Consider the following 20,071-nt stretch of genomic DNA (forward strand, 5'->3'; position numbering starts at 1 on the left):
AGGATGAACCGGTGCAGCAAAACTCACATAAAAGACATATTGTAAACATTATAAGACTCTACACCGTCTTCCTTGTTGTTCAAAACTCAATACTAGATATTATCTAGACCTTGGAGAGACCAAATATGCAAACCAAATTTTAGCAAGCTCTATGTATTTCTTCATTAATGGGTGCAAAGTATATGATGCAAGAGCTTAAACATGAGCACAACAATTGCAAAGTATCACATTATCCAATACATTTTAGAATTACTACATGTAGCATTTTCCAATTCCAACCATATAACAACAAGTGAAGCGATCAACTTTCGCCCTTGAACATTAAAAGCTAAGAACACATGTGTTCATATGAACCAGCGGAGCGTGTCTCTCTCCCACACAAGGATGAACTTATTCAGAGAACTAAGATAACAAAACAAAAATAAAAGCACACAGACGCTCCAAGTAAAATACATACGATGTGACTGAATAAAAATATAGTTTCACTAGAAGAAACCTGATAAGTTGTCGATGAAGAAGGGGATGCCTTGGGCATCCCCAAGCTTAGATGCTTGAGTCTTCTTAAAATATGCAGGGATGAACCACCGGGGCATCCCCAAGCTTAGACCTTTCACTCTTCTTGATCACATTATATCACCCTCTTCTATTGACCCTTGAAAACTTCTGCCACACCAAACTTCAAGCAAACTCATTAGAGTGTTAGTGCATAATCAAAATTCACATGTTCAGAGGTGACACAATCATTCTTAACACTTCTGGACATTGCACAAAACTTCTGAAAGTTAATGGAACAAAGAAACTCATTCAACTTAACAAAAGCGGCAATGCAAAATAAAAGACAGAATCTGTCAAAAACAGAACAGTTCGTAAAGACGAATTTTAAAATGGCACCAGACTTGCTCAAATGGAAAAAATCAAAACTAATGAAAATTGCGTACATATCTGAGGATCACTCACGTAAATTGGCATAATTTTCTGAGTTACCTACAGAGAAATAGGCCCAGATTCGTGACAGCAAAGAAATCTGTCTCTGCGCAGTAATCCAAATCTAGTATGAAACCTTACTATAGAGACTTTACTTGGCACAAAAATGCAACAAAACTAAGATAAGGAGAGGTTGCTACAGTAGTAAACAACTTCCAAGACACAAATATAAAACAAAGTACTGTAGCAAAATAAACACATGGGTTATCTCCCAAGAAGTTCTTTCTTTATAGCCATTAAGATGGGCTCAGCAGTTTTAATGATGCACTCGCAAGAAATAGTTGTTGAAGCAAAAGAGAGCATCAAGAGGCAAATTCAAAACAAATTTAAGTCTAACATGCTTCCTATGAAAAGGAATCTTGTACACAAATAAATTCATGAAGAGCAAAGTAACAAGATCAGGAAGATAAAACAAGTGTAGCTTCAAAAATTTCAGCACATAGAGAGGTGTTTTAGTAACATGAAAATTTCTACAACCATATTTTCCTCTCTCATAATAACTTTCAGTAGCATCATGAGCAAACTCAACAATATAACTATCACATAAAGCATTCTTATCATGAGTCTCATGCATAAAATTATTACTCTCCACATAGGCATAATCAATTTTATTAGTTGTAGTGGGAGCAAATTCAAAAAAGTAGCTATCATTATTATTCTCATCATCAAATATAGGAGGCAAAGTATCATCAAAGTAAATTTTCTCCTCAATGCTTGGGGTACTAAAAATATCATGCTCATCAAAGCCAGCTTCCCCAAGCTTAGAATTTTCCATATCATTAGCAACAATGGTGTTCAAAGCGTTCATGCTAATATGTTCCATGGGTTTTTTAATTTTCGCATCAAACCATCCATGTCTTAAATCAGGAAATAGAATAAGAAGGTCATTGTTGTCCATTATGCCTAACTAGTGTAAACAAGAAACCAAATGTCGCAATTGCAGAGTCTAAAGGAAATAGCTTCGAGTACTTACAACGGCGCCGGAAAATAGCTTAGTAGCCGAGATCCGGAGTGTGAGTACCTTTTACCTTTCCTCCCCGGCAACGGCGCCAGAAAAGTGCTTGATGTCTACGGGTGCTTCTATTCTTGTAGACAGTGTTGGGCCTCCAAGAGCAGAGGTTTGTAGAACAGCAGCAAGTTTTCCCTTAAGTGGATCACCCAAGGTTTATCGAACTCAGGGAGGAAGAGGTCAAAGATATCCCTCTCATGCAACCCTGCAACCACAAAGCAAGAAGTCTCTTGTGTCCCCAACACACCTAATAGGTGCACTAGTTCGGCGAAGAGATAGTGAAATACAAGTGGTATGAATGAATATGAGCAGTAGTATGGCGCCAGAAAATAGCTCGCTGGCGTGCAGTTGATGGTAGTAATATTGCGGGAAGTAAACAAGCAGTAGTAACACAGCAGTAGTAACTCAGTAAAACAGTAAACAAGCAGCGATAGCAGTATTTAGGAACAAGGCCTAGGGATTAGACTTTCACTAGTGGACACTCTCAACTTTGATCACATAACAGAATAGATAAATGCATACTCTACACTCTCTTGTTGGATGATGAACATATTGCGTAGGATTACACGAACCCTCAATGCCGGAGTTAACAAGCTCCACAATTCAATGTTCATATTTAAATAACCTTAGAGTGCATGAAAGATCGAAACGACTAAACCAAGTACTAACATAGCATGCACACTGTCACCTTCATGCTTATGTAGGAGGAATAATACACATCAATACTATCATAGCAATAGTTAACTTCGCAATCTACAAGAGATCATGATCATAGCATAAACCAAGTACTAACACGGATGCACACACTGTCACCATTACATCGTGCAGGAGGAATAAAACTACTTTAATAACATTGCTAGAGTAGCACATGGATAAATTGTGATACAAAACACATTGCAATCATAAAGAGATATAAATAAGCACTTCACTATGCCATTCATAACAGTGAATAAGTATTTTGTGAAATATAGCCTAAGAGACCCACACGGTGCACACACTGTCACCTTTACACACGTGGGACAAGGAGTCTCCGGAGATCACATAAGTAAAACTCACTTGACTAGCATAATGACATCTAGATTACAAGCATCATCATATGAATCTCAATCATGTAAGGCAGCTCATGAGATTATTGTATTGAAGTACATAGGAGAGAGATGAACCACATAGCTACAGGTACAGCCCCGAGCCTCGATGGAGAACTACTCCCTCCACATGGGAGCAGCAGCGGTGATGAAGATGGCGGTGGAGATGGCAGCGGTGTCGATGGAGAAGCCTTCCGGGGGCACTTCCCCGTCCGGCAGGGTGCCGGAACAGAGGCTCCTGTCCCCCAGATCTTGGCTTTGCGATGGCGGCGGCTCTGGAAGGTTTTGCGTACCGTGGCTTATTCCGTAAGGGTTTTCGATGCAGGGGCTTTATATAGGCGGAAGGGCAGCGTCGGAGGGTCGAAGGGGTGCCCACACCATAGGCTGGCGCGGCCAGGGCCCAGGCCGCGCCACCCTATCATCTGGGGCCCACAGGGCCCCCCTCTGGCGGCTCTCGGGTGTTCTGGATGGTTCCGGGAAAAATAGGAACCTGGGCGTTGATTTCGTCCAATTCCGAGAATATTTCGTTACTAGGATTTCTAAAACCAAAAACAGCAGAAAACAGGAACTGGCACTTCGGCATCTTGTTAATAGGTTAGTTCCAGAAAATGCATAAATATGACATAAAGTGTGTATAAAACATGTAGGTATTGTCATAAAACAAGCATGGAACATAAGAAATTATAGATACGTCGGAGACGTATCAATCCCCTTGTCTTTGTGTTCTTCACCTTCATCGGAGTAGTATTCCTCACGGATAATGAACGCTCTAGGCTTCTTGGTGAAGGAGACCTTGGTGTCACCGGAGTTGGAGGAGAACTTGGAGAATCCTTTTGAGAGAGATTTGAACTTGTCCTTTCGTACAAGCCTTCCACCATTGTCTTCTCTTCTCTCAAAGATACAATCGGCAACAAAGTGACTTATGTCGCCACAATTGTAGCAAGCTCTCCATCTTTGCTCTTCCCTTGGACTTGTGGGAGAGTATCTTGAAGAGTCATGAGGTGAGTATCTTCTTAACTTTGAGCCTCATGTCTTGTTCCCACTCCAAAAGCTCTTGGCGGCAAGGGCCATGTCTTCATGATAATTTGCCTTGAGATCATCCGGACCCCACTCGATGGGATCCTCATCTCTCTCACTATATTCATGCTCCTTCATCTTCAACGCAAGGTTGGGCTTACGGACGTTGTGGGCGTGAGCAACAAGATCTTCTGCATTCTTCTTGGAGATGTCCAAAGCGATGACTTCACTAAGGACTTCATCGGATGTCATAGCACGGAATGAGGCATTTTGGCGGATGGCCGTCAACTTCACTTCCTCATAAGGAAGAAGAGCATTATAGAACTTTCGCTTGATCCAAGGGTCATCCACAAATGTTGCTCCAAGATCTTGCATTTGTACAGCGAGACCGATAAGGCGCCGGTACATCTCTTCGGGTGATTCTCCTTCATTCATGACGAAGTTGTCCGCCATATTGTTCACTTCATCGAAACGAGAGCTTTGGATGCTCTCATTTCCGAGGAAGAGCTTGTCAAGTTTATTCCATGCTTCCTTGGCGGTCTTGAGCGAGCGAATATGAGCGCGGTCCTTGGGAGTGACGGCCATGTGAATCATGTTGATGGCGGTGGCGTTGAGTTGATCATCCACGACCTCTCTTCTTGTCAAGTTCTTTGGATCTCTTGGTGAATAACCTTCCTCAATGATGCGCCAAAGCTCGGTAGACGCGCTGCGCACATGAGATTTCATCAAGAATTGCCAATTTTCGAAGCTATTTGATTCAAGTAGAGGTGGTGAGCCATGAGTCAAAATATGAGGCATGGGTATTGGGACATTTAGGGAGTAATCACTTGGTGGAGGCACCGCATGATAACCTCCTCATCGTCCCGTAACCAGTGGTTCATCCTTCCCTTTTGATGAAGTGCCAACATCCTCAAGTTCCCCTTCTCAAGGTGGTTTTGTCGATTGCGCAACAAAATCAACAAGAGGAAGGGTGTCAACTTGTGGTGGAGGAACATTGACACTTGCCTTAGGATCTATGATAGGGGTTGGTTTGGGAGCAATCAACTCCATCATCATAGCCTTCATTTGAGATACAATGGATGACTCCAATTTCTTGAGGTAATCCAAAGTAGCCGGAGTGCTATCGACTATTGATGGTGGAGGTGATTGCTCACCGGGAAGGAACCCATTCCCTCCATTCTCTTGTTCGGTCATTTCTTAGGCGGTTAAGCCCGAGCAAGAAACCTTGCTCTGATACCAATTGAATGGATCGTAGCGAACAAGAGGGGGGTGAATGGGCGCTACGCAATTTTTAACCTTTTTCAGTTTTTAGTGCAACGGAAGATAAAGGTGATAGCTTTGATGATACAGGTGTTCCTAGAATGAACCTAGACTATTGCAACAGGTAAAGGAACCAAACAACAATAACAAGGATAAGGAGCGGGACAACCGGAGGGCGCGGAGACGAGGCGAGGATTTGTTTCCCGCAGTTCCTCCCACAAAAGGGAGTACGTCTGCGTTGAGGAGGTGCTAGTCTCACACAAGAGACTAGACGGCCACACCACGAAGGAAGGCCTCACCTTCTTCCTCAAGAGAGCTCCACAAAGGGGCTCCCTTTGCTCCACTAAGGCACCGGTCGAGGCGGTGGTTCCTTCACAAGGTTGGGGCGAGCTCCACAACACCAGGAGGCTCCCAACACCCTATGGGGCTAGCACAACTCCAAGCTAGCCTCCATAGGAGCACTTCATCCAAGATCCCACCATAGGAACCCTAACTCCAAGATCCACTAAGGACTACCACGAATTGGTGAAATTTCTCTCGGTAGAACGATAGATCGGGGTCTCCTCCACCACTCCTCAAAGTATCAGCAAGATTGGTTGGGTAGGTAGGGAGATCCACTAAGTTTGAGCTCAGCAACGATGGAGGAGAGAGAGAAAGAAGAGCTGAGGCGAGCTGGAGAAGAAGGGTCCTTTAAATAGGTCCCCCCAAAATCCAACCGTTACCCACAGTTTTTGCCTAAGCGGTACTACCGCTTTAGGAAGCGGTACTACCGCTCTGGATTCGAAATCCCACAGAACTTATCCACGTGGACACATAGCGGTACTACCGCTCGCGGTACCGCTCGAGGTACCGCTATGGTCTCCAGAGCTTACTGGATCCCAAGCGGTACCGAAGCGGTACCAGAGCGGTACGACCGTAACTTCCGTTACGGTACCTAAGCGGTACCAGGGCAGTACTACCGCTCTGAAGCGGTACTACCGCTCGAGGTACCGTAAAGGTACCGTAACACGTTCTGTGGGTCAATTCCTGTGCATATCACCAGAGCGGTACCGTAGGGCGGTACTAGTAGAGGTAGCGGTACTACCGCTACTAGTACCGGTAGTACCGGCCTGACAAAAACTGCTTTCTTCTCTTTTCCTCTCCAACCATGTCGCCTCGCGACACACACACAAAACCAGAAAACCTAAGAGCTATGCTTCAGTCTTCCGATCATACTGTATCCAGCGAGGGCACCGTACACTTGCAAATCTATCAAAGACAATCTTTGTGCACAGTTAGAATTAGTCAAGTGTTGTCATCAAACACACAAAACACGGGATATAGATCTTGCTCTTTCAATCTCCCCCTTTTTGGTGTTTGATGACAACACAAGAATTTGCAACATAGCATAAGATATTATGATAAGGCTCTTGGTTTGTAAAAAGTAGGCGGAGCTCCCCCTAGATGCGTGCATATTTGAAATATGCATTTGTATACAAATGCACGCATCCTAGAGAAACGACTCCCCCTAGATTCTACAAACCATGCACATATGCAACAAGGATATTTGACAAGATGAATAGCATATGCACACTATGGAGGCAACCCAAGATCATATAGGATATTTGGGCGAATTTTTCATACCTTTGCCTTGAGAAAACCCAATCTCACAATAAGTGCCTCCATAGAATTGGTGTAGCCAATATGAGATAGATAATGAAGATCAATATAGGCTACCACGAATAAGTCTTAATACAAACCGGGGGATCGGGAGATCCACAAATAGAGTATCAAGCATACGAATAAGTTTCGAATAACTAGGGATAGAATATGATGCCAAGGCCGAAAAACCAAAATGAAGCACCAAGCCCTTGGCATCCCCATGCAAATTCCCGTCCTAATAGATCAACTTCTCCCCCTTTGGCATCGTAACACCAAAAAGGGAGAAGAAGCATACTAACGTCCCAAGGTGAATCACTCGTCATCCTCATCATCATCGTCATCGTCTTTCTCGTCGTTCTCCTCCTCATCATCATCCATCTCCTCGTCCTTGTCCTCGTCATCTTCAACTTGGCCCTTACCATGAGGTGGTGGAGAGAGACGAGCAGCAGCGCTCGGGGATGGAGTCCTCGGAACCTGACCAAGTGTACTTGGACTTCCACTCACCGGGAGGGTAATGTTGTCCTCGGAGCCCTCGGAGACGGGGATGCCCATGTGCTTCATCATCGCCTTTTGGCGTTGGCGTATCTTCTTGTTGTCATGGTGAGCTTGGTACATCCTATCTTGGAGGTCCTCCTTGAAGCAAAAGGACTTCTTGAGACGAGCAGTGAGCTTGGCGAAGAGGCCTTTGGTCTTGGCGGAGTTAGGCACGAAGTCGGAATCATCACTATCGGCTTCTTCCTCCTCGGTGTCCTTGGGTGCATTCTTGCCATACCTTGGAGGGTCATGATTCTTGACAAGGGGGCTCTTCTCCTTATGGATAGTGATGTTGGGGCGACATTGGTCAAGAAGATCTCCACGGCCATCTCGATCCCACTTGAGACAAATGAGCCTCATGATGAAGGGCGCATATTGAGGGAGCTTGCGGAGGAAGGCACAATCACGCATCTCATGCCAAATGAAGTCCATGACATCCAATTGTCGGCCACTACCCCTCATCTCATCGGTGCGCACGAGAAGGTTCACAAGAAGCCATGCACCTCATCATGGTTGGTGTCTTTGGGGTTGATGGTGTTGCGGTAGATGCGGTTCATGATGTCGTAGACGGGAAGGAGGTTGTAAGCACTTCCACATAACATTCTCCCGGGGATGTAGAGGTTGGCCATCTTCTCTTTGGCCATAGGCTTGGCCTGGAGATGAATCTTGAAGAAGTTGATGTCAAACTCGGGAAGTTCATATCCAATGCCTCTAGCAAAATCCTCCCACGTGGCTTCCATCACATGCTCCCTAGTCATCCACTTCAAGGAGCGGAAACCACCCTCATCCTCAAGGAACACAACAGTGGCATAGAACTGGCATATTATCTCCTTGGAGTAGTTGTGAGAGAAAGTCATCAAAGGAATTAGACCTTGTTCTTCGCATATCTCGAGTGCTTCCCCAAAGTACTCGGGCTTGGCTCGGAGCTTGTCCATGTTGATGGAGTATTGAGGGCAACACCGGAACTCCTTTGACCCATAGACATCATTATAAATCCTTTCTTGGTCGGCGTGGTAGAAGAAGGTGTTTGATGGCGTGTAACTCACACGTTCGTTGGGAACCCCAAGAGGAAGGTATGATGCGCACAGTAGCAAGTTTTCCCTCAGAAAGAAACCAAGGTTTAATCGAACCAGGAGGAGCCAAGAAGCACGTTGAAGGTTGATGGTGGCGAAATGTGATGCGGCGCAACACCAGGGATTCCGGCGCCAACGTGGAACCTGCACAACACAACCAAAGTACTTTGCCCCAACAAAACAGTGAGGTTGTCAATCTCACCGGCTTGCTGTAACAAAGGATTAACCGTATTGTGTGGAAGATGATTGTTTGCAAGAAAATAGTAAACAAGTATTGCAGTAGATTGTATGCTATGTAAAGAATAGGACCGGGGTCCACAGTTCACTAGAGGTGTCTCTCCCATAAGATAAAAGCATGTTGGGTGAACAAATTACAGTCGGGCAATTGACAAATAGAGAGGGGCATAACAATGCACATACATGATATGATAAATATAGTGAGATTTAATCCGGGCATTACGACAAAGTACATAGACCGCCATCCAACTGCATCTATGCCTAAAAAGTCCACCTTCAGGTTATCATCCGAACCCCATTCAGTATTAAGTTGCAAAGCAACAGACAATTGCATTAAGTATGGTGCGTAATGTAATTGACAACTACATCCTTAGACATAGAATCAATGTTTTATCCCTAGTGGCAACAGCACATCACAACCTTAGAACCTACTGTCACGATCCCAGGTGTCAATGAAGGCATGAACCCACTATCGAGCATAAATACTCCCTCTTGGAGTTAAGAGCAAAAACTTGGCCAGAGCCTCTACTAATAACGGAGAGCATGCAAGATCATAAACAACACATAAACAATAGATTGATAATCACCATAACATAGTATTCTCTATCCATCGGATCCCGACAAACACAACATATAGTATTACAGATAGATGATCTTGATCATGTTAGGCAGCTCACAAGATCCAACAATGAAGCACAACAAGGAGAAGACAACCATCTAGCTACTGCTATGGACCCATAGTCCAGGGGTGAACTACTCACTCATCACTCCGGAGGCGACCATGGCGGTGTAGAGTCCTCCGGGAGATGAATCCCCTCTCCGGCAGGGTGCCGGAGGCGATCTCCTGAATCCCCCGAGATGGGATTCGCGGCGGCGGCGTCTCAGTAAGGTTTTCCGTATCGTGGCTCTCGGTACTGGGGGTTTCGCGACGGAGGCTATAAGTAGGCGAAAGGGTAGGTCAAGAGGCGGCACGAGGGGCCCAGGGGGCAGGCCGTCGCGGCCAGGGCTTGGGCCGCGCCGCCCTGTCACCTGGCCACCTCGTGGCCCCACTTCGACTCTCCTTCGGTCTTCTGGAAGCTCCGTGCAAAAATAGGACCCTGGGCGGTGATTTCGTCCAATTCCGAGAATATTTCGTTACTAGGATTTCTGAAACCAAAAACAGCAGAAAACAGCAACTGGCTCTTCGGCATCTTGTTAATAGGTTAGTTCCAGAAAATGCGTAAATACGACATATAATGTGCATAAAACATGTAGGTATCATCAATAAAGTAGCATGGAACATAAGAAATTATCGATACGTTGGAGACGTATCAGCATCCCCAAGCTTAGTTCTGCTCGTCCCGAGCAGGTAAAACGATAACAAAGATAATTTCTGAAGTGACATGCCATCATAATCTTGATCATACTATTTGTAAACATATGTAATGAATGCAGCGATCAAAACAATGGTAATGACATGAGTAAACAACTGAATCATAAAGCAAAGACTTTTCATGAATAGCACTTTCAAGACAGGCATCAATAAGTCTTGCATAAGAGTTAACTCATAAAGCAATAAATCAAAGTAAAGGTATTGAAGCAACACAAAGGAAGATTAAGTTTCAGCGGTTGCTTTCAACTTATAACATGTATATCTCATGGATATTGTCAACATAAAGTAATATAACAAGTGCAATATGCAAGTATGCAGGAATCAATGCACAGTTCACACAAGTGTTTGCTTCTTAAAGTGGAGGGAGATAGGTAAACTGACTCAACAATAAAAGTAAAAGAAAGGTCCTTCAAAGAGGAAAGCATCGATTGTTGTATTTGTGCTAGAGCTTTTATTTTGAAAACATGAAACAATTTTGTCAACGGTAGTAATAAAGCATATGAGTTATGTAAATTATATCTTACAAGTTGCAAGCCTCATGCATAGTATACTAATAGTGCCCGCACCTTGTCCTACTTAGCTTGGACTACCGGATCTTTGCATGCTATGTTTCAACCAAGTGTCACAAAGGGGTACCTCCATGCACTTTGTACAAAGGTCTAAGGAGAAAGCTCGCATTTTGGATTTCTCGCTTTTGATTATTCTCAACTTAGACATCCATACCGGGACAACATGGACAACAGATAATGGACTCCTCTTAAATGCATAAGCATGTAGCAATGATTATTATTCTCATATGAGATTGAGGATATATGTCCAAACTGAAACTTCCACCATGATTCATGGCTTTAGTTAGCGGCCCAATGTTCTTCTCTAACAATTTTGCATGCTCCAACCAATAAGGTGATAGATCCTTCAGACAAGACGGACATGCATAGCAACTCACATGATATTCAATAAAGAGTAATTGATGGCGTTCCCTAGAAGCATGGTTATCGCACAACAAGCAACTTAATAAGAGATAAAGTGCATAAGTACATATTCAATACTACGATAGTTTTTAAGGCTATTTTGTCCCATGAGCTATATATTGCAAAGGTGAATGATGGAATTTTAAAGGTAGCACTCAAGCAATTTACTTTGGAATGGCGGAGAAATACCATGTAGTAGGTAGGTATGGTGGACACAAATGGCATAGTAGTTGGCTCAAGGATTTTGGATGCATGAGAAGTATTCCCTCTCGATACAAGGTTTAGGCTAGCAAGGTTATTTGAAGCAAACTCAAGGATGAACCGGTGCAGCAAAACTCACATAAAAGACATATTGTAAACATTATAAGACTCTACACCGTCTTCCTTGTTCAAAACTCAATACTAGATATTATCTAGACCTTAGAGAGACCAAATATGCAAATCAAATTTTAGCAAGCTCTATGTATTTCTTCATTAATGGGTGCAAAGCATATGATGCAAGAGCTTAAACATGAGCACAACAATTGCCAAGTATCACATTATCCAAGACATTTTAGAATTACTACATGTAGCATTTTCCAATTCCAACCATATAACAATTTAACGAAGAAGAAACTTCGCCATGAACATTATGAGTAAAGCCTAAGGACATATTTGTCCATATGCAACAGCGGAGCGTGTCTCTCTCCCACAAAGTGAATGCTAGGATCCATTTTATTCAAACAAAAACAAAAACAAAAACAAACCGATGCTCCAAGTAAAGAACACAAGATGTGTTGAATAAAAATATAGTTTCGGGGAGGAACACGATGATGTTGTCGATGAAGAAGGGGATGCCTTGGGCATCCCCAAGCTTAGACGCTTGAGTCTTCTTAAAATATGCAGGGGTGAACCACGGGGGCATCCCCAAGCTTAGAGCTTTCACTCCTCTTGATCATAGTATATCATACTCCTCTCTTGACCCTTGAAAACTTCCTTCACACCAAACTTCAAGCAAACTCATTAGAGGGTTAGTGCACAATTAATAATTCACATGTTCAGAGGTGGCGCAATCATTCTTACACTTCTGGACATTGCATAAAGCTACTGGACATTAATGGATCAAAGAAATTCATCCAACATAGCAAAAGAGGCAATGCGAAATAAAAGGCAGAATCTGTCAAAAACAGAACAGTCCGTAAAGACGAATTTTAAGATGGCACCAGACTTGCTCAAATGGAAAAACTCAGAACTAATGAAAGTTTCGTACATATCTGAGGATCACGCTCGTAAATTGGCAGATTTTTTCGAATTTTCTACAGATACTTGTGCCCAGATTCGTGACAGACAGCAATGTTGTTTCTGCGCAGCGATCCCAAATATAACATCAACTTTGACATAGAAACTTTACTTGGCACAAAAACATGATAAGGAGAGGTTGCTACAGTAGTAAACAACTTCCAAGACTCAACAAAACAATAAATTGTTGTAGTAAAAACATGGGTTGTCTCCCATAAGCGCTTTTCTTTAACGCCTTTCAGCTAGGCGCAGAAAGTGCAAATCAAGTAACATCGAGAGTAGAAGCATCAACATCATAGCTTGTTCTAATAATAGAATCAAAAGGCAACTTCATTCTCTTTCTAGGGAAGTGTTCCATACCTTTCTTGAGAGGAAATTGATATTTAATATTACCTTCCCTCATATCAATAACAGCACCAACGGTTCGAAGAAAAGGTCTTCCCAACACAATAGGACAAGATGCATTGCATTCGATATCCACGACAACAAAATCAACGGGGACAAGGTTATTGTTAACCGTAATGCGCACATTATCAATCCTCCCCAAAGGTTTCTTTTTAACATTATCGGCAAGATTAACATCCAAATAACAATTCTTCAATGGTGGCAAGTCAAGCATATCATAAATCTTTTTAGGCATAACAGAAATACTTGCACCAAGATCACATAAAGCATTACATTCAAAGTCATTGAATTTCATTTTAATGATGGGCTCCCAACCATCTTCTAACTTTCTAGGAATAGAAGTTTCAAGTTTTAGTTTCTCTTCTCTAGCTTTTATGAGAGCATTTGTAATATGTTTTGTAAAGGCTAAATTTATAGCACTAGCATTAGGACTTTTCGCAAGTTTTTGCAAGAACTTTATAACTTCAGAGATGTGACAATCATCAAAGTCTAAATCATTATGAGCTACAGCAATGGGATCATTGTTCCCAAGGTTGGAAAAAATTTCAGCAGTTTTATCACAAGCAGTTTCAGCAGTTTTAGCAATTTCAGGCAGTTTTGTACACTTTGCACTAGGAGTAGAAACATTGCCAACACCAATTATTTTACCATTGATAGTAGGAGGTGCAGCAACATGTGAAGAATTAACATTACTAGTGGTGGTAATAGTCCATACTTTAGCTACATTATTCTCTTTAGCTAGTTTTTCATTTTCTTCTCTATCCCACCTAGCACGCAATTCAGCCATTAATCTTATATTCTCATTAATTCTAACTTGGATGGCATTTGCTGTAGTAGTAATCTTATTATCAATATCATCAGGTTTAGCAGCCATTTTATTAATTAGAGAGGATTGTGATGCGGACATGTATGAGATTCGGGTTTCAGCATTTGAAATTTTAGTTTGCAGAACAGAAATCTCCCTATTCAAGTTTTCAAGTTGATTTCCTATATTTTTCAACAAGGTAGATTGTTCATTCATAGTTTTAGTAAACAATTGATTTTGCTCATATTGTGATTGCATAAAGTTTTTAGTGGATCTTTCAATTTCTAGCATCTTTTCCTCATATCTACCATAAGTATTACCATAATCATTACCACTAGCAGGATATGGCCTATAGTTATTACCAGAGTTGTTCCTATAAGCATTGTTGTTGAAATTATTATTTTTAATGAAATTCACATCAACATTTTCTTCTTGAGCAACCAATGAAGCTAAAGGAACATTATTAGGATCCACATTAGATCTACCATTCACAAGCATAGACATAATCACATCAATCTTATCACTCAAGGAAGAGGTTTCTTCAACAGAATTTACCTTCTTACCTTGTGGAGCTCTTTCCGTGTGCCATTCAGAGTAATTTATCATCATATCATCAAGAAGTTTTGTAGCCGCCCCCAATGTGATGGACATAAAGGTACCTCCAGCAGCTGAATCCAATAAATTCATGAAGAAAAATTTAGTCCTGCATAGAAGGTTTGGATGATCATCCAAGTAGTCAGTCCATGGGTTGGGCAATTCTTTACCAAAGTTTTCATTCTCTCCCATGCTTGAGCAACATGTTCAGTATCTAATTGCTTAAAATTCATGATGCTACTTCTCAAAGATATAATTTTAGCGGGAGGATAATATCTACCAATAAAAGCATCCTTACATTTAGTCCATGAATCAATACTATTCTTAGGCAAAGATAGCAACCAATCTTTAGCTCTTCCTCTTAATGAGAAAGGAAACACTTTCAATTTAATAATATCACCATCTACATCCTTATACTTTTGCATTTCACAAAGTTCAACAAAATTATTGAGATGGGCAGCAGCATCATCAGAACTAGCGCCAGAAAATTGATCTCTCATAACAAGATTTAGTAAAGCAGGTTTAATTTCAAAGAATTCTGCTGTAGTAGCAGGTGGAGCAATAGGTGTGCATAGGAAATCATTATTATTTGCATTTGTGAAGTCACACAACTTAGTATTTTCAGGGGTATTCATTTTAGCAACGGTAAATAAAATAAACTAGATAAAGTAAATGCAAGTAACTAATTTTTTGTGTGTTTTTGATATAGAGAGCAAGACAGTAAATAAAGTAAAACTAGCAACTAATTTTTTTTTTGTGTTTTGTTTAGGTGCAGCAAACAAAGTAGTAAATAAAATAAAGCAAGACAAAAACAAAGTAAAGAGATTGAGAAGTGGAGACTCCCCTTGCAGCGTGTCTTGATCTCCCCGGCAACGGCGCCAGAAAAAGAGCTTGATGGCGTGTAACTCACACGTTCGTTGGGAACCCCAAGAGGAAGGTATGATGCGCACAGTAGCAAGTTTTCCCTCAGAAAGAAACCAAGGTTTAATCGAACCAGGAGGAGCCAAGAAGCACGTTGAAGGTTGATGGTGGCGAAATGTGATGCGGGGCAACACCAGGGATTCCAGCGCCAACGTGGAACCTGCACAACACAACCAAAGTACTTTGCCCCAACGAAACAGTGAGGTTGTCAATCTCACCGGCTTGCTGTAACAAAGGATTAACTGTATTGTGTGGAAGATGATTGTTTGCAAGAAAACAGTAAACAAGTATTGCAGTAGATTGTATGCTATGTAAAGAATAGGACCGGGGTCCACAGTTCACTAGAGGTGTCTCTCCCATAAGATAAAAGCATGTTGGGTGAACAAATTACAGTCGGGCAATTGACAAATAGAGAGGGGCATAACAATGCACATACATGATATGATAAATATAGTGAGATTTAATCCGGGCATTACGACAAAGTACATAGACCGCCATCCAACTGCATCTATGCCTAAAAAGTCCACCTTCAGGTTATCATCCGAACCCCATTCAGTATTAAGTTGCAAAGCAACAGACAATTGCATTAAGTATGGTGCGTAATGTAATTGACAACTACATCCTTACACATAGAATCAATGTTTTATCCCTAGTGGCAACAGCACATCACAACCTTAGAACCTACTGTCACGATCCCAGGTGTCAATGAAGGCATGAACCCACTATCGAGCATAAATACTCCCTCTTGGAGTTAAGAGCAAAAACTTGGCCAGAGCCTCTACTAATAACGGAGAGCATGCAAGATCATAAACAACACATAAACAATAGATTGATAATCACCATAACATAGTATTCTCTATCCATCGGATCCCGACAAACACAACATATAGTATTACAGATAGATGATCTTGATCATGTTAGGCAGCTCACAAGATCCAACAATGAAGCACAACAAGGAGAAGACAACCATCTAGCTACTGCTATGGACCCATAGTCCAGGGGTGAACTACTCACTCATCACTCCGGAGGCGACCATGGCGGTGTAGAGTCCTCCGGGAGATGAATCCCCTCTCCGGCAGGGTGCCGGAGGCGATCTCCTGAATCCCCCGAGATGGGATTCGTGGCGGCGGCGTCTCAGTAAGGTTTTCCGTATCGTGGCTCTCGGTACTGGGGGTTTCGCGACGGAGGCTATAAGTAGGCGAAAGGGTATGTCAAGAGGCGGCACGAGGGGCCCAGGGGGCAGGCCGGCGCGGCCAGGGCTTGGGCCGCGCCGCCCTGTCACCTGGCCACCTCGTGGCCCCACTTCGACTCTCCTTTGGTCTTCTGGAAGCTCCGTGCAAAAATAGGACCCTGGGCGGTGATTTTGTCCAATTCCGAGAATATTTCGTTACTAGGATTTCTGAAACCAAAAACAGCAGAAAACAGCAACTGGCTCTTCGGCATCTTGTTAATAGGTTAGTTCCAGAAAATGCGTAAATACGACATATAATGTGCATAAAACATGTAGGTATCATCAATAAAGTAGCATGGAACATAAGAAATTATCGATACGTTGGAGACGTATCAGTGTTGGGGCAGAGACGAGAGTTCTTTGGCACCAAGTAAGGATTGACCCCCCGAACTTGCAAGAATTGGTCTTTCTTGAGATCTTTCATAGATTTTTGAGGACCCTGGACGGTCCTTTTGCCCGATGCCGCTGCTGCATTCCTTTGACGCTTGGTGGTCCTTGTTAGAACAATCTCATCTTGCTCTTCGTCTTCTCGATAACGACGAGAGGAGGGCTTGACCTTACCGCCACCACGGGGCCTAGATGATCCTGTGAACAGCAAAGGTTTGGGAGGGAACAGGGGATAAGTGCACAAGCCATGGAGTTAGAGATCAAGGAGGACACTAACAAGCAACATTGGTGAAACTAGTCAAAGCGGTAGTACCACAACCAGACCCGGTAGTACCGCTTGGACCGGTAGTACCGCCTGTGAACAAGCGGTACTACCGCTCAAGCTCAGCACATCTAGATCTAGGTTGAGGACATGGCAAAGAAGTTCATAATGTCACACATTGTTGCTAGCTAGTATCCTCGTACATGTAGAGCTTCCAAGAGAGTTTCTCCACCACAAACCCCCATCAAACCCTAGCCTATGCATCTAGGGAGTTCAACACACCCTAGAGAGAGAGTAGGGTTCATACCGGAGGACATGGCGGAGAAGAGGATGGGGAAGCTTCTCCACGGAGGAGATTTGGCCGGGAGCGGATGGAAAAGGAGATCGGGGCCGATCTCCTCGAGGTCTTGAACTTGGGGGCGAGTTTGACTCGAGGTGGGTGGAAGTATTGTGTGTGGTGATTTGGGGAGAAACCGTTCCACCTGGTACCTTAAGTCAAACACGCAAGAGGTAGTACCGCTCGTAGAAGCGGTAGTACCGCTTACCGGTACTTGCCCGGTACCTCGGACGGTAGTACCGCTCTGGGGCCAGCTTCTGAATTTCGTCAGATTAGTGCCCCTAAGCGGTAGTACCGGTCTGAGATCCGGTAGTACCGGCCTCCAAAGTTCAAAGACACTCGGATTTTGGTGTAGACTTGTGCTTTTAGACTGAGTTGGATCAAGAAATAGGTAATGGCTTAGGATTAGATGACGGAACTGTTAAGGTACTACTCAACCAAGCTTGCAAGAATCAAAACATGAAGAGCCATGAATCTCCCATGAAGAACATGAAGAAAAGAAAACCAAAAGCAAATGAAAGAAAAGAAATCAAAAGAAACAAAAAGCTCCTCAAGGAGGAGGTTGGTGACCGAAGCCACCGTGTAAGAGTTTAGTAGTGTGAGGTCACGTAGATGTATCTAGGACTCACGGCTACAACTCAACATGATTCTCATTAGTCACTTAGTTGACGAATAGCATATGCTTTGGATTTCTTTATGCATTATGGGGGGAGGGATAGCTCAATAAGTTTAAACCGCACTCCCCCTATATTCATGCGTGCTTTACATCTAGACATGTAGTACAAAAGTGGTACTATCCACTCTTGACACGACGTCCGGATGAGAAGCACAAGGGTAGAGAAGCAAACCTTGATGTTGGCCGGTAGAGTATGAGTCCATTGCCTTGTCGGTCTCATTGAAACTTCTTTAGGACCTTGGGGTTCCTATACCGTTGGACCCCTTCATATCTTGCTCTTGAGTATATCTTGATGTACTTTGCTTGAGTCATGAAAGAGTCTTGATGCTTTTAGAACCCCGGCGAGAATGGACCAATAGGATAGATTCTTGTGTGGTCACTTGATCTTCATCATGGTTTAGGTCCTCGCCTTGACCCTCATTGTTGTTGATGCCGAACTTGAGGTTGTGGAAGAGGTGATCTTTCACTTGGTTGTTCAACGGAAGAAGCTTGACCTTGTGGTGTAGATGGCTCCATATAGATGGAACTTCGTCCTTCCCCGGAACCCATAGAAGGTAGCTTTTGAGGTCGGCGAGTGCCAACACTCATCCTTCCTACGGTAACCGGGGGAATTGCATCTCCTTTCTCACAAGAAGCACTTCGCCTCCTCCAAAGAACTATCATCTTCATCAAAAGAGCCTCATCACACAAAACCACAACCACACAATAGACTCAAACTCCATCATCATGTTTGAGTGTCTCCAACTAAGGTTTGTCTCTCACTTCCGGCAACCCCATGAAGTTGGGGTAAGAATATGGCTAGGAGTAAAAGACGGATTCCTTCTTTGCCAAAGAAGACATCCAAAATATTCCTTCTTCCGGCAACTCCATTCCATTGTTGCTCCTTCTTGCAAGGATCATGTTATAGAACTTGCATTGAACTTGTTTGACAACCTTCATGGTTCATTTTCTTCAACACAATTCCTACAAAACATGATCTCTACACAAAGAAGCATTTTCTATTAGTCCGAGAACGTGGCCTCTCGGAGTGTCTAGCTCCACAAGAGGACCACAACATATTCATTGTAAAAGGTACAAAGACCTTAGCATGAAAAACGATGAACGGGATGAATATTGTAAACAAGGGTCTTGACAAGACCGGGTGTTGCCACCGCCTTGTCAAGGCCCAATACCTTTAAGCTTGCTTGTGTTGACGCCATAAGAAGAGATAGAGTGAGATAGCTCGAGGGCGACAACAACTTCTTTGCTTCCGGTCAAGAGAAATGTGGCTTCAATCTTCCACCAATGAATCACCACCGGAAGCAAAGACCTTCATGGATCAAGCTTTGGAGATAGGAACCCATTTTTCAATGGGCCCTATCTTGATGCTCCTCTTTATCTTGATCCTTCTTCTTCTCTTCTCCTTTGGCTTTATAGCCACTCCTTCTTCATTGCAAGAGTCCTCATTGGCCTTATCTCTATTTTCAATGACTCCTTCCAAGTATTGCGCTTGAATTTGGAGTCTTTCAATTTTGGACTTCAAACGGTTGACTTCACGAACATGATCTGGATGGGGATGAGTGTTGTCGAATTCTTGAGCCTCTTTCTCCTTGTTCACCCGGAAATGTTCCAACAAAGCTTCTTCTTGAAGAGAATTCATTGTCAAGAGTGAGCGCTTTTGTCTTTCCAAGGTGGCAATATCATCTTCATGGTTGCGACACATATAGTCCTTGCTAGCCCGTTTATATTCCATCAAGGCTTCCTCATACATGATCTTGATCACCATAAGCTTGTCATTTCTCCTCTTTAGAGTTGAAATTTCGTCCTCGTGGTCACAACAAGTATCTTTTCCTTTACTCAAGCGAAAGTACTCCATCAAGGACTCATTTTGCCTATCATTCTCTTCAACTAGCATGGCCTTGTGTCTCTTTAGAGCGGCAATCTCTTCTTCATGGTCACAACATGACACCTTCTCCTTGCTCAAACGAAAGTACTCATCCAAGGCTTCCTCTT

This window comes from Lolium perenne, chromosome 4, assembly GCF_019359855.2.
Source record: "Lolium perenne isolate Kyuss_39 chromosome 4, Kyuss_2.0, whole genome shotgun sequence".
NCBI classification, from domain to species: domain Eukaryota; kingdom Viridiplantae; phylum Streptophyta; class Magnoliopsida; order Poales; family Poaceae; genus Lolium; species Lolium perenne.